Source organism: Amphibalanus amphitrite, unplaced genomic scaffold (assembly GCF_019059575.1).
Source record: "Amphibalanus amphitrite isolate SeventyFive unplaced genomic scaffold, NRLGWU_Aamphi_draft 000242F_arrow, whole genome shotgun sequence".
Taxonomy (NCBI): Eukaryota; Metazoa; Arthropoda; class Thecostraca; order Balanomorpha; family Balanidae; genus Amphibalanus; species Amphibalanus amphitrite.
This window is the reverse complement of record NW_024881737.1, coordinates 319187-332651: the sequence shown is the minus strand read 5'-3', so window position 1 is coordinate 332651 and position 13465 is coordinate 319187. Positions and strand designations below refer to the sequence as shown.

Below are 13465 nucleotides of genomic sequence, written 5' to 3'. Positions count from 1 at the left end.
GAGCCATGCATGCAAGTGCTCAGTTAGCATGCATTCATGCCAAACGCCAATCAACACACATGTTCCCAGCTTTTAGCTGCACTTCCATCACACATGAGTAAAGAATAAAGGCTCATTTTTTTATTTTACCATTCTGGTTACTTTTTTTTAATTCGTGCCTTTTTCTTACAAGAGTACAGAGCAGAAGTGTAACACACATGAACGGATAGCAGGCACTGCTGGGTGGTCCGTCTTACCCCACGTTTTTTCTTGTCTGAGTTTTTGACATGTCCCTCTTTAAGAGCATCCACCACCTAGATGTCTTTAATTTGAAATTTAGTCTTTACACACATAGCAACAGAGGGAGGATTGAGCATTCCGAAGACTATAAATAATATGAATTACGAGAGCAGTGTAGCAAGATATGCGGCCTCAAACCTTAGCTGGTCCGGCCTACCCCACCTTCCCCTAGATAAGGGGTGAGCAACAGAACCAGCATACCTAACGATTTTGATTAGTGATAGACATTTTTCTCTAAATGAAAGACTATTAGTAACTCAGGCAAGCCTTCTGATATAGGTATTGACAGGGTTGCGGTGAAAGGTACACTGAGAAAAATAAAAACTCCCTATAAAAAATAAAGGGAGTTTTTAAGGGTGTATACACTCTCTAAAAGACCCTTTTACGGGTCACATGACTCTTGAAAGTGAGTTTTGTTCCAATGACGACTCTTTTCAAGGTGTATTTTCAGAGTGTCAAGGAGAAATAGGGGAGTCATGGAGGGTGTCAACACCTTATCCATTAAAGGGTGTATTTTTGACACCCTTTAAAAACCCCCTTCACAGAGTCCGTTATATTTTCTAGGAGTTTTTTGTAGGGTGTCAAGCGGATGAGGGTGTTTTAAGGGGTGTATATATTAAACCTTTTAAAAGGGTGTATTTTTGATACCCTATAAAATTCTCTTTACAGAGTACAATATACTTTTAAGGGTATTTTATAGCGTGTCAAGCGAAGACGATGGTGTTTTAAGGGGTGTATATTTTGCCCCCGAAAAAGTGTATTTTTGAAACCATACAAAACTCCCTTTACAGAGTCCATTAACTTTCGCATCATGGGCGGGGCATTTCTCATAACACGGAGAGTTGGGTTGATACGACCCCCAGTACGTATACCTAGGATTCAGCTAAGGGGGCAGAGGAATCCCGGGCCCCCTCCACAGAGGACCCCCTCCAAAGAGTCCCCTCCACAGAGGGCCCCACCCATGACAGAAGGCCCTCACCTATGAGAGGGCCCCCTCCACTGAGGAGTCAGAGGGGCCGCGGTCAGACACAGACACCAGCGGCCATCCACAGGCGGCCCCAGGCAGCAAGAAGGACCCTGCAGCTGTCAGTCCGGTCAGAGGGCCCCAGGGCAGGGGCGCGGGAACTACTTTCAGACTGGGGGGGGGCACACCATAATAGAGATCAGCCTGGAGTACCCCCAACTCTAGTTTTCTCACCGGTTTAAGGCCACTGATTTTTCGTCCCTTGGCTTTGTCAACAAAAAGGAAACATTTGCAAAAAAGTGCAGTATTTCGTCTCAAAGTTGTGGGCGCACCGCCCCTGCACGGCCCCAGAGTTTGGGGGGGGGGGGGTAGCTGCTATGGAGGACCCCGACCGTCCCACCGTGACCCCAGGGACTCCCGCGAATTTCCCTAGACTCTGACGCGACTCCGGCCAACGTGGGGCCCCCGGCCCGCGGGGCCCCGACTCCATCCCGGGCCCCGAAAACACTGTGGGGGCTCCGGTCCACCCCCCTTTAGTACGTCCCTGTTTTCGCTTGCTTTTTTAGCAGCATCTGTCGTCTCAGTTGTATTGGCCACATGATGGTTGCATGTGACAAGCGCTGAACTATTTGCTGGCCAATTCCCCCCGATATTATTGGCTAATTTTTAGCTCTACCTATTTGAATTTACATTATAATTTTAAATGAACTTTTCATTTATATTTATTTCAAAAATATTTTATAATTTAAAGTGAGATATATGGTAAAAGTCATAATTTATTTAAAAAACATTTGTTATATCAGGCGGCGCTGCGTGACGCTAGTTTCCGATTTGTTGTGATGGATTGTGTCGCGACACGTGTTTGTTGTGGCGGGTTGATCGAAGAATGAGATCTATAAGATTGAACCGCTGAAGAAAGGTACGTATTTCACTTGTCATGCTATTTGTCCTGTTTTTTTTTTCGCATTAGATCAAGATCATTCAATTCGCCTGTCAAATGAATGTTAGGTACGCCGCCTCTCAGTGCTGGTGCCAGTGCCTAGACTGGAAAACATCCATACACTACGCCGGACGCCCGTGAGACCCTCATGTGCCGAAATTCGATGCAAGCAATTTTGCGGTGAAATTTCTGCATCATTTGCCCTGAAAGTTGGGTGCCTACTCAGTGGCGGATCCAGGGGGGGCAAAATGGGCATTTGCCCCCCCCCAAACGGCATGATTTTAACATTACGCCTATGGACGATGCATGGAAAGAATCAATAAATTTTTATGGTTTGCCCCCCCAAACCTCTGAGCTGGATCCGCCTCTGTGCCTACTTGTGCCGAAGTAAGCCACTTCTACATAACAATAAAGCATGTGCACATCTACCTACCGACGAAGGCTATATCAACCAGGAATGTTCTGGGGCCTCGGACGCTCTCCCCTGTTTGAGAATCTGAATCAGGTGATGTTCCCATGAAGACCCAATACCACAATGCGCGTGTCACACTAGCGTCATGCTGTGGCAAGTTCAGACCCTCTTCAGACCAGTTCGCAGGGCTAGTCTGCTGCTAGATTGACCAGCGTGCTGAAATATCTGGTGACCACCATTCGCAGTAAAATTTGGTAAATGTCAAGATAAAGTCCTGAATAGATTTCAAGGATAATTTTTTCATATTCTTACATTATTTGACATCCTAAATCCAAAAATGATCTTATATGCCTAGCAAATAAAAGAAAAAATCAAACCTGACCTAACCTTACCTACTTACCTATACTTGAAAAATACCTAAAATTCTGCTGCAGCCCTGCGCCAAAAAATTCAGCGGCCACCATGCACTGAATTTGGTGCATGTGAAATTATGCCAGACATGCGCTCAATTTTTCGGCGCAATCCCACCACTACGCCGGAGATATTTGGCATAATGTGTATTTTCCCAGTCTGGCTCAGTGCCAGAATGTGACATGGTTCTTATTTAGTTTAGAGCCTAGGGTGCAAAATGGCTATTTGGTATTGTAGTTTTTTTTCTTCAAAGTTCGACCCTCATTGTAAGCGTCTTTTGAACACAGCATGAAAATTGCTGACTGATTTAACTGAGAAAACTGGTGAGTGCACTTTGTATCAGTATTGGAGCTATGAATAATAATTTCAAAATAAGATTTTAACAATGATAAAATGCTCTTATGTTAATCAAAGTGTGGCTTACCAATAAGTATCCCTGCAAGGTTGTAAATGTAAATACGAGATGCGATTCTGGGAAAATAGGAACCAAACAGTGACTCAAAATTACATTTTTACTTGGGTGTCAGAGGGGAAAATTATTCAGTGGACAGAGGAAGAGGGTGGAAAATTTTGGGTCCGGCAAACCTAAAAAAAAACAGATGGTGGTAAAAATGGAAGGAAAATGAATTGATAGCATGCATTTCCTCACAAATGCAGTAGGATGTACCTTCTAATGTGTGAATCAATATGTTGTTTAGACCATCTATGGAAATGCTCTTTTTTATTGAAGTTGAGAGTGGAAAATTGTCTTCTTTTGAATGTCATTTCCCACAGAAATCAACTAATTCTAGGACACTGGAGTCTGGAACCAGGTAGAAATAATTTTGATTTAAGTTGATCGTCTGTGAAATAAATGTGCGCCATCCAGTTTTCTCAGTAATTCAGCCAGCAATTCTCGTGCTGTGTTCAAAGAGACGATTACAGTGATGGTTGAACTTAGTACATATACAAAAGGTCTGCATAGGTTTAACCCTATTCCTGGCGGGGGGGGGGGGGGCCTCAGGAGCCCCCCCCCCCCTGAGGTTTTTTGGTTATTTCTCCCAAACGCGTTGAGCTAGGAAGCTCAAATTTTCTGACTTTTCCTAAAAGGCTTCTACGCAACAAGTCTGAAAATTTTGAGTTGATCTGACCTCAGGTCAGGTCACCAGAGGCGGTTTGGTGACCCTACCTCAGAAAAGTTTGCAATCACGCCAGAGCTAGAGTTTTTGACCGATCAATTTCTTCTCTTCAGGCTTTAGTTAGGGTACCAGTATGTGCAATTTGTATATCTCGGAATTTTGATATCGGTGACCTAAGGTCAGGTCAGTTTCGCGACCTCCCCATTATAAGTCAAATGGGGGAAAAATCAACTCCCTGTTTTTACCACTAAAACGGGTCGGAATGGCCCCATATACCATACATGACTTCATATACGATCAACCTTCACTACCTTGAGGTCTGTTTTGCTGTTGGGCAGCTGTGAGGTCATGTGACGTCATCAAAGGTCACCAAAGGTTTTTGGCCAATAACTCCGTACAGGAACAAGATACAGACGCGTGGATGGTCTCATTGTGTTAAGCTCGTCAAGACGCATCGAATGATATACATGATGACCTCGAGGTCACGTGACCTGAGGTCAACCTTTGACCTTGACCTTGCGAGGTCAACATATATATCATTCGATGCGGATTGACGAGAGGATCACGATGATGCCCTTAGTTTGTTCCTATCTTGACTAATTCGAAAGTTATTCGAGAAAAACTCCATATCTAGCGCCGCCATTTTGACTTTTTCGACCCCTGTGACGTCATCTTTGACCTGACCTGAAAATGACCTTTGTAAAAATTGTAGATCTTGACCGTGCGTATCTGATGCCGTTTACCGTTTGTCGCTATCTTGCTTCGTTCTCGAGATCTCAGGGGGGGGGGCCGAATCGGCCCCCCCCCCCCGCCAGTTTCTTGTCCCGGCGGAGCCCGCCAGGAATAGGGTTAAGCATGAATGAAGTATCCATCCATGGCTTAAGGTTGTGAGGTTGTAGGTTGGTGAGTTGTAGGTATGTAGGTTGGGTATTACTATAGCAGGCATCTTACATGCTGCCAACTGTTTGAAGAAAGTTGCTTGGCTTCAGTTCTTGAGATACTTATATGAAATTGATCATAAAAGTCTCCTAATTATTCATTTTTTAGAATTAGGTAAACAATCAAACTTCACCTAAGCTTACCTTCTAACTTACAACCTAACAAACTACAAACCTAACATCTACAATGCGTAGGTAACTTAAAATGATATTCATGTAAATGTCTCAAGAACTGGATCATAGAGACTTTTCACAAAGTGTAGTTTAGTTTTCAAATGACCTTTTCCTCGATAATTAATTGAAAATGCAATAAAAAACAAATATTATATTGTTTGGCAAATTTTCGAACGCAGTTCATTCTCAAGCCACATGAAACAATTGACAATTGTTTCATGTGGCTTGATAATGAACTGTTGTTCGAAAATTTGCCAAACAATATAATATTTGCTTTTTATTGCATTTTCAATTAATTATCGAGGAAAAGGTCATTTGAAAACCAAACTACATATATCAAGATGTTCCTCGCTAGAGCACTGCATACTATTTCTTCATACTTTTCACAAAGCATTGACTACATGTAAGATGCCTGCTACACATGTACGTTAGTTTATGCTTGGGTAAATGTATGAAGGTTGTGACTGACAAAATATGTAGACTTTGATGATGTCACTGGACATATGCTCCTAGTCCTCCAGTTTCCTTTGACTAGACTCAGTTTTATGCTCATTTATGTCAGTCTAGTGTCTACACCTTTCTAGGCGCAAGTTCAAAAAGGTAAAGACCAAATTCAAAAAGTTTATGTTCGAAATGCACGTGAACGTTTTGAATTTGGTCTTTAACTTTTTGAAATTGCGCATAAAAAGGTGTAGATGTATTCTTTTCTTTTTTTTTACTTATTTGTATTTGTTTCAACATTCCCAGATCTGGAGTATGCTGTCAAGATTGGCAGGAAATCAGCGCAATGCGAGTGGGCACCTCCCCATTCTGAGTGTGCTGAGTGGCTGGAAATCCCAGCTGTGACTGCTGCGGGAGCATGACTGCTGTCGGCTTGAACTGCACACCGTGGATGCCTGGGCTAGGTATGTATACGTGTTGGTACAATTTCTCACTGCCTTATCCGGATTAACCCGCGACCGCCTGGGGGGGGGGGGGGGTTGGATCCGACCCCCTCCGTTTTTCTTGAATAACTCAAGAACCGCTTACGCTATCAACTTGAAACTTGGCATACCTTCTTCCCCATCAATTTGATGTCTTCTGTGTAATTTTTAAGAAAAAAATTTCAATTTTTTTTAGATATATCGATTTTAGTGATGTAACTACATGGCGTTTTTAGTCAAAAAGTGGTAAATGTTTAAAAAATCGCCAAAAATCAGGGTTTAAAGCAATTTGCAAATTAAGGACATGAATAAACGCAGCTTAACGAGTTCTTTAAAATGGCTATCTCGGATTTTCTATAAATTGCGTTTTTCACCCCTAAAAATTCAAAAAACTACATTTTTTGGAAGACAGCTAATAAAATCCAAAATTTTGAGAATTTCCAAAAAACCGGAATATATGTTATAGAGCTCTGTTAGAACATTAGATGTCCCAAATTTCAACTTTCTATCTTGATTTTTGACCCCCAAATTGTAAAAAATAGCTCCAACATGCATAGGGCATGGTGACGTCATAAGCATTTTCGTGAATTAGAGGCACTTCTGAACATCGCATGTGAAAACAAATGGCACCACTAGATTCCTGTGACAAAGCTCGTCTAGAAAAGTGCATTTTTATGTCAAAAATAAAAAGTTGAAAAATTGACCTTTTTTCTCAGCCCTCGTTTAGTTATGTATGGTATAAACGATTTTTTATGCTTTCAATGCACACTTATCACCAGCACAGTGACTTGGGGTCACATATAACCATTACCATCGGATTCGGCGTGAAAAATAAGCCATAAAACATGTGTCGCACGCCCATGTAGCAGAAAGTGAAAACCGTGACCTTTCGTGACCTGACCTGACCTTGACCCGTACTTAGTATGACCCCTATACGCACATGGTACCTTCACTAGGCCTTTGAGGTCATTTTTGGTGAGTTTCGAGCAGCAGCTATCGATTCCGCTGTCCGTAAGCCTAATCATGCAAAACCCCAGAATTTGACCTTTGACCTGACCTTGACCCGAAAGTTGACCTCAATCTTAAAATCTTAAGAGTGCTTTGGGAAGGTCTCGTAGAGACCTTTCGAACGCCGCCTCGCGGGGCTCGATGCGACCATTGGTTCTCGAGATAACAGGGGGGGTCGGATCCGACCCCCCCCCCCCCCCCGAGGCTGTCGTGGGTACGGAAATAGCCCAGGCGGTGCCGGGTTAATGTAATAGGGACAAACTGCTCTTCCCCCAGCATGGATTAGTTGCTTCAGAATAGGAAGTCACATCAACAATTTTTATTTGAGAAAACTGCTTTTAAATTGATCTTTCAACCTTCAAAACTGTTAATGAGTTGGCATAAAAATGATGTCCCATCAGGGGGTGTGGAGCTGGAGCTGCCGGAGCGGGCACAATTTGTCCGGAGCCGGAGCCTTGAAACAATATAGTCCGAAGCCGGAGCCGTCAAAGAAGGGGCAATTCCGGCTCTTTTTTTTAAGAGGAAAAAAATAATTGACCTAGTTCGGTTTGGCAGTACAAGGCAGTAAAACATGTGGTACGTCACGGGCCATCACGTGAAAAAAAAACTGAATACGTATCCCCAGTGTTCCACAGTACGCAATCAACCTCCCAGTCCTGTCTGCTCCTCCATCCCCACGTCTACTGCATGCCCAGAACCTGAGGACCGGTCATCAGGTGACGGCCATTGTTTCGCATAAGGGATGTACTGAGTCGGAGCGGCGGAGCCGGCCCATTTTACTCTAAACCGGAACCGCCATGACATTTCACCCGGAGTCGGAGCCGATTGTTTTCTCCGAAGCCGAATCCGTCTCAAATTTCCACGGCTCCGCATCCCTATGTCCCATGGTTCAGAGTGAGCAAAATGAATATCTACCAAATTTAATTTAAAAATATTCACCGGGTTTTAAGATATTAGACAATTACTTTTCTTTATTATTCGGAGGTACACTGTACCTACGACGTCATTTGGACGCAATAATTTGGTATCTTCGAAGTGCGGCAGTTGTTGCGCGCGCAGCAGCATATACCACCACTGCTTTACAAAGAAGTTTATATGATATTTTGAAATCACTAGATCTGCGCTGACGTCACACATTCAGAGGGGGTATTCAAATGCATTAGCTCCTCTTAATCCAAAGTACTGCAACTTTGAAATTAAATATTCTTGATTTAAGGCGTTTCTCGATGTTGCGAGCGCCGAAACCGGTGATTGTGAGCCAGGGATCATAATTTGGCTATCCCAAATTAAAAACTAATAAACCTCGGTCGAGGGGAGGGGGGTGTTGCCCCCCCCTCCCCCATAGGGTTTTATTTTGCGATAGCTCCAAACACGCTGGTGATAAGAGCTGAAACTTGGCATACCTGACCTTTGATTCAAGCCGAATCTTTTGACACCAACCGCATCTTCAGGTCAGGTCAGGTCACTGACCTATGACGTCATACGTGAACCTCTGCACGGTCTTCAGATGTCGCAACTTCGCAACGCCCTCAGTGCCAGAGGAGCTTTCACAGGGAGATGCAGCTTTTAGGACCTAATATCCATCAGAGGTCTCACAACTTTCGGATTTTTCCTAAAGTTCACATGAGGTCAGGTCGGTCACGGACCTCACCATTACAAGTCAATGGGGAAAAATGAAAACTGCTATTTTGGCGCCGGGAACGATCTCAAACTAGCTCAACCACACAGAATCGTGGTTCCATGCACTCCTTGCAAGTTGCGATGCTTCACTTTTGCATTGTTGACCTTGCGTGACGTCATTTATGACGACACTAGGGTCATTTCATTATAGCCAGGGCTGCGGAGTCGGAGTCGGAGTCGGAGTCGGTCGGAGTCGACAGTTGTGACCGGAGTCGGAGTCGGAGTCGGAGTCGATTTTAGAAACCCGAGCCGGAGTCGGAGTCGGAGTCACCGAAAATCTGTCGACTCCGCAGCCCTGCTAGGTCTGCGGAGTCGGAGTCGGGAGTTGGAGTCGGTCGGAGTCGACAATTCTGCCCGGAGTCGGAGTCGGAGTCGGAGCTGGTTTTTGAAAGCCGGAGTCGGAGTCGGAGTCGCCGAAAATCCATCGACTCCGCAGCCCTGATTATAGCTATTATTTAATAAATATTGGCGTGAAAATTCCTAGAGTTAATCGTCGGCATGTGTTTTCTAAAGCAGTTTGATGGCCACCTGTATTCCTAATCCTCTCATTCAAAGAAATCGGATCTACCTTAATTTTATCTTCAAGGTTAACCCTAACCAGAATTCCCATTTGACGTCGCGCTGGTTATCGGCGTTTACCATGTGAGTGTTCAGGACATTTTCTTGTCATTTCCCTTTGTTCGGTTATATCCTTGCCCCTTGTTGTCACGTTCACTTCAGTGCTGAAGGCCTGGCTTTACTATGCGTTTTCTGCGTGCGTTTTTTGCGGGTTTGCGTTTGTTATAAATAATATAACTTTTACATTAGTTAAATACAAAAGTTATTATAACTCTTACATTAACTAAAATTTAATATAAAAAACATCACAAAAACGTAATATCGTTGTTTTTTCCAGAACGATATTACGTAAAATACGCAAACCCGCAAAAAACGCACGCAGAAAACGCATAGTGTAGCCAGGCCTTTACTTGATTATTTCTCCCGGGCGACACAGGATGCATGGTGTACTCTAAAACGACTGTGATATTCCCCTCCTTTCAGATTTGGAGCTATGCCAGTATTTGGCTGAGGCTTCGAAGTGTTGGGGCCTTGGAAGATGTGACGCAGCCGTGTGAGGGACGGCCGGCCATCCTTGAAATCGACGAGATCTTTCAGCTGGATATAGAAGACGCTAACATACATAGTAGGTGAAGGCACGAGAAATACGCTTCTCCTATGACAGAGGCGCCTTTTCCCTTTCTGTTTTTCATTAGCGCTTTCACACGAAAGTGAAATAGTTTTGTGCTATTTGTTAAAAATGGCCAAAAAATGCACTCCTTGCAAGTTGCGATGCTTCACTTTTGCATTGTTGACCTTGCGTGACGTCATTTATGACGACACTAGGGTCATTTCATTATAGCCAGGGCTGCGGAGTCGGAGTCGGAGTCGGAGTCGGTCGGAGTCGACAGTTGTGACCGGAGTCGGAGTCGGAGTCGGAGTCGATTTTAGAAACCCGAGCCGGAGTCGGAGTCGGAGTCACCGAAAATCTGTCGACTCCGCAGCCCTGCTAGGTCTGCGGAGTCGGAGTCGGGAGTTGGAGTCGGTCGGAGTCGACAATTCTGCCCGGAGTCGGAGTCGGAGTCGGAGCTGGTTTTTGAAAGCCGGAGTCGGAGTCGGAGTCGCCGAAAATCCATCGACTCCGCAGCCCTGATTATAGCTATTATTTAATAAATATTGGCGTGAAAATTCCTAGAGTTAATCGTCGGCATGTGTTTTCTAAAGCAGTTTGATGGCCACCTGTATTCCTAATCCTCTCATTCAAAGAAATCGGATCTACCTTAATTTTATCTTCAAGGTTAACCCTAACCAGAATTCCCATTTGACGTCGCGCTGGTTATCGGCGTTTACCATGTGAGTGTTCAGGACATTTTCTTGTCATTTCCCTTTGTTCGGTTATATCCTTGCCCCTTGTTGTCACGTTCACTTCAGTGCTGAAGGCCTGGCTTTACTATGCGTTTTCTGCGTGCGTTTTTTGCGGGTTTGCGTTTGTTATAAATAATATAACTTTTACATTAGTTAAATACAAAAGTTATTATAACTCTTACATTAACTAAAGTTTAATATAAAAAACATCACAAAAACGTAATATCGTTGTTTTTTCCAGAACGATATTACGTAAAATACGCAAACCCGCAAAAAACGCACGCAGAAAACGCATAGTGTAGCCAGGCCTTTACTTGATTATTTCTCCCGGGCGACACAGGATGCATGGTGTACTCTAAAACGACTGTGATATTCCCCTCCTTTCAGATTTGGAGCTATGCCAGTATTTGGCTGAGGCTTCGAAGTGTTGGGGCCTTGGAAGATGTGACGCAGCCGTGTGAGGGACGGCCGGCCATCCTTGAAATCGACGAGATCTTTCAGCTGGATATAGAAGACGCTAACATACATAGTAGGTGAAGGCACGAGAAATACGCTTCTCCTATGACAGAGGCGCCTTTTCCCTTTCTGTTTTTCATTAGCGCTTTCACACGAAAGTGAAATAGTTTTGTGCTATTTGTTAAAAATGGCCAAAAACTGAACGCAAGGTCATGTAGGTCATAGTAGTCTTCTAGCCCAGTGAGAGTGCGTGCGAGACTGAGGGCTGTTGCCAAATCATAATCAAGACAGAGCGCGGAGCGACTGTCCGCGTCTATCGAGTGCGTCTCTTGCAAATGGGCTAAAGGTCTGTGCATGTACATGTGAAGCTGCTCTGCGGTCGGCGCGATTGGTTATAAATAAATTGACTTGCATTCAATTGAACTCTTTACATTTTGAACTCAGCTGATGGACATATATTTTGGATGGGTGTAATGTATATATATATGGATGTATATATATATATATATATATATATATATATATATATATATATATATATATATATATATATATATATATATATCTATATCTATATATATATATATATATATATATATATATATATATATATATGGGTGCTTTTCTGCCTTTTGAAAATGTGGTGTACAAAAATTAACTTACTCCTTTAAGGGAGTACTTTTTACTCTTTTGAGGGAGTATTTTTTACACCCTCTGACGATCCGGCAGAAAACCACTCCCAAAAAAATCACTCCCTAAATGGGGTCAAATGACCCCTCGGTAAACTCCTATTAAAACTCCCTCAAACGAGTAAAAAATATCCCCTAAATAGGATAAAAAATATTCCCTAAAAGGAGTCACCTCTCCTAGGGAGTATTTTTTACTCTTTTTAAGGGTCGTTTTTACTCTTTTTATAGAGTATTTTTTACTCCTTCTTTGGAGTTTTGATAGGTGTTTATCGTGGAGTCATTTTGACCCCATTTAGGGCGTGATTTTTTTGGGAGTGGTTTTCTGCCGGATCAAAAAGGGTGTCATTTTTTTTCTCAGTGTACAATCGATGGCACATTACAATTATTCTGAGTTGGGAAACAACACTCTTCAGATACCTACCATCAACAACCTCACTATCTCCTATATGGGAGCTATATCATCTGATTCCAGCACCCTGAAAACAAACAGTTTATCACCAAAAATCTCTGTATTAGCGCCTACCGACATATGCTGAATGACGCTATCAATACCCGACATTTGTAAAAGGTGATTCGCCACACACCCCGCCGGCGTCTGAGGGGTTGAATCAGTGAGCCAGATTGCCAGCGACTCACCGCTGAACTACCGGGGTCCGGGCATAACAAAACGGACGATGCGACATGACTCAGAGATCATCACAGAACAAACGACAAATGTAACCGAAGGCCATCTGAGCTCGTGCGGAACCCTCGTTCAGATACGTAATATCGCTATCTGCCACCTCGCGGTTCCCTTGTCAAGCCGAACTGATAGGCGGCGGAACGGGGAGGGCACCGCGGCACCGTGCCCCCTTTGATTTTGGCATTTTAACATTAACAAGAGATGAACAGCTCCATCGCCACTGGCACGATACCGGCTCACTGGACCGACAGTTTCCTGGTGCCCATCCCCAAGCCTTTCAAGGACCACCACACGCTGCAAGGCTACAGGATCATCACGGTGCAGAACATCGGCGGCAAGCTGGTTGAGGGCCTGGTGTCTAGGGCAGACATTGAAACTTTTTATTAGGTGAGGTCACTTCAAGTGACCTGGTGACCTGACCTTGAATGACCTTGGTCTGAAATTTTAACAACATGTGAAGATTTGATGCATGATAAGGTGTACCAAAAACGGCGGCGCTCCGCGCCACCGTTTTTGAGATATTCGCGAAAAACCACAAGGGGGTGTACAAACACCCCCCAGCAGGGCGCGGGTTAATTGAAGGTATCCTGCCGCTACTGGCTGAACTGATGACACGCAATGGCCAATGGTCAGTCACAGCTCAGCTTCCTGCGGAACAGGAAGACACATTCAGAGAGAGTCGGTGGTCATTGACTGTGTCAATATTATTGACACGGTGACTAAAGAACGGTTGTATTGCGCCAATAATGTTGCCAGTAGCAGCACCACCAATCTTTTGAACTAAAATCACTTGACATCGGTGAGAAGAAACCCTCTAGCTTTTTTTCAAGCAATACGCGAAATAGAGGGGATTAGAAAAACCGAAAACCCAAATATTAGCACTAGATAA

At 43.8% G+C, this 13465-nt stretch overlaps 1 long non-coding RNA gene across 1 annotated transcript; it reads left to right on the top strand.

The window, feature by feature from the left end:
* The first annotated feature begins 2051 nt into the window (after positions 1 to 2051).
* LOC122386171 lies at positions 2052 to 11623 on the top strand. Its single transcript, XR_006257343.1, has 4 exons — positions 2052 to 2162; positions 5984 to 6141; positions 9889 to 10030; positions 11137 to 11623. It is a non-coding gene; the product is annotated as an uncharacterized LOC122386171 (long non-coding RNA).
* Positions 11624 to 13465: the final 1842 nt, after the last annotated feature.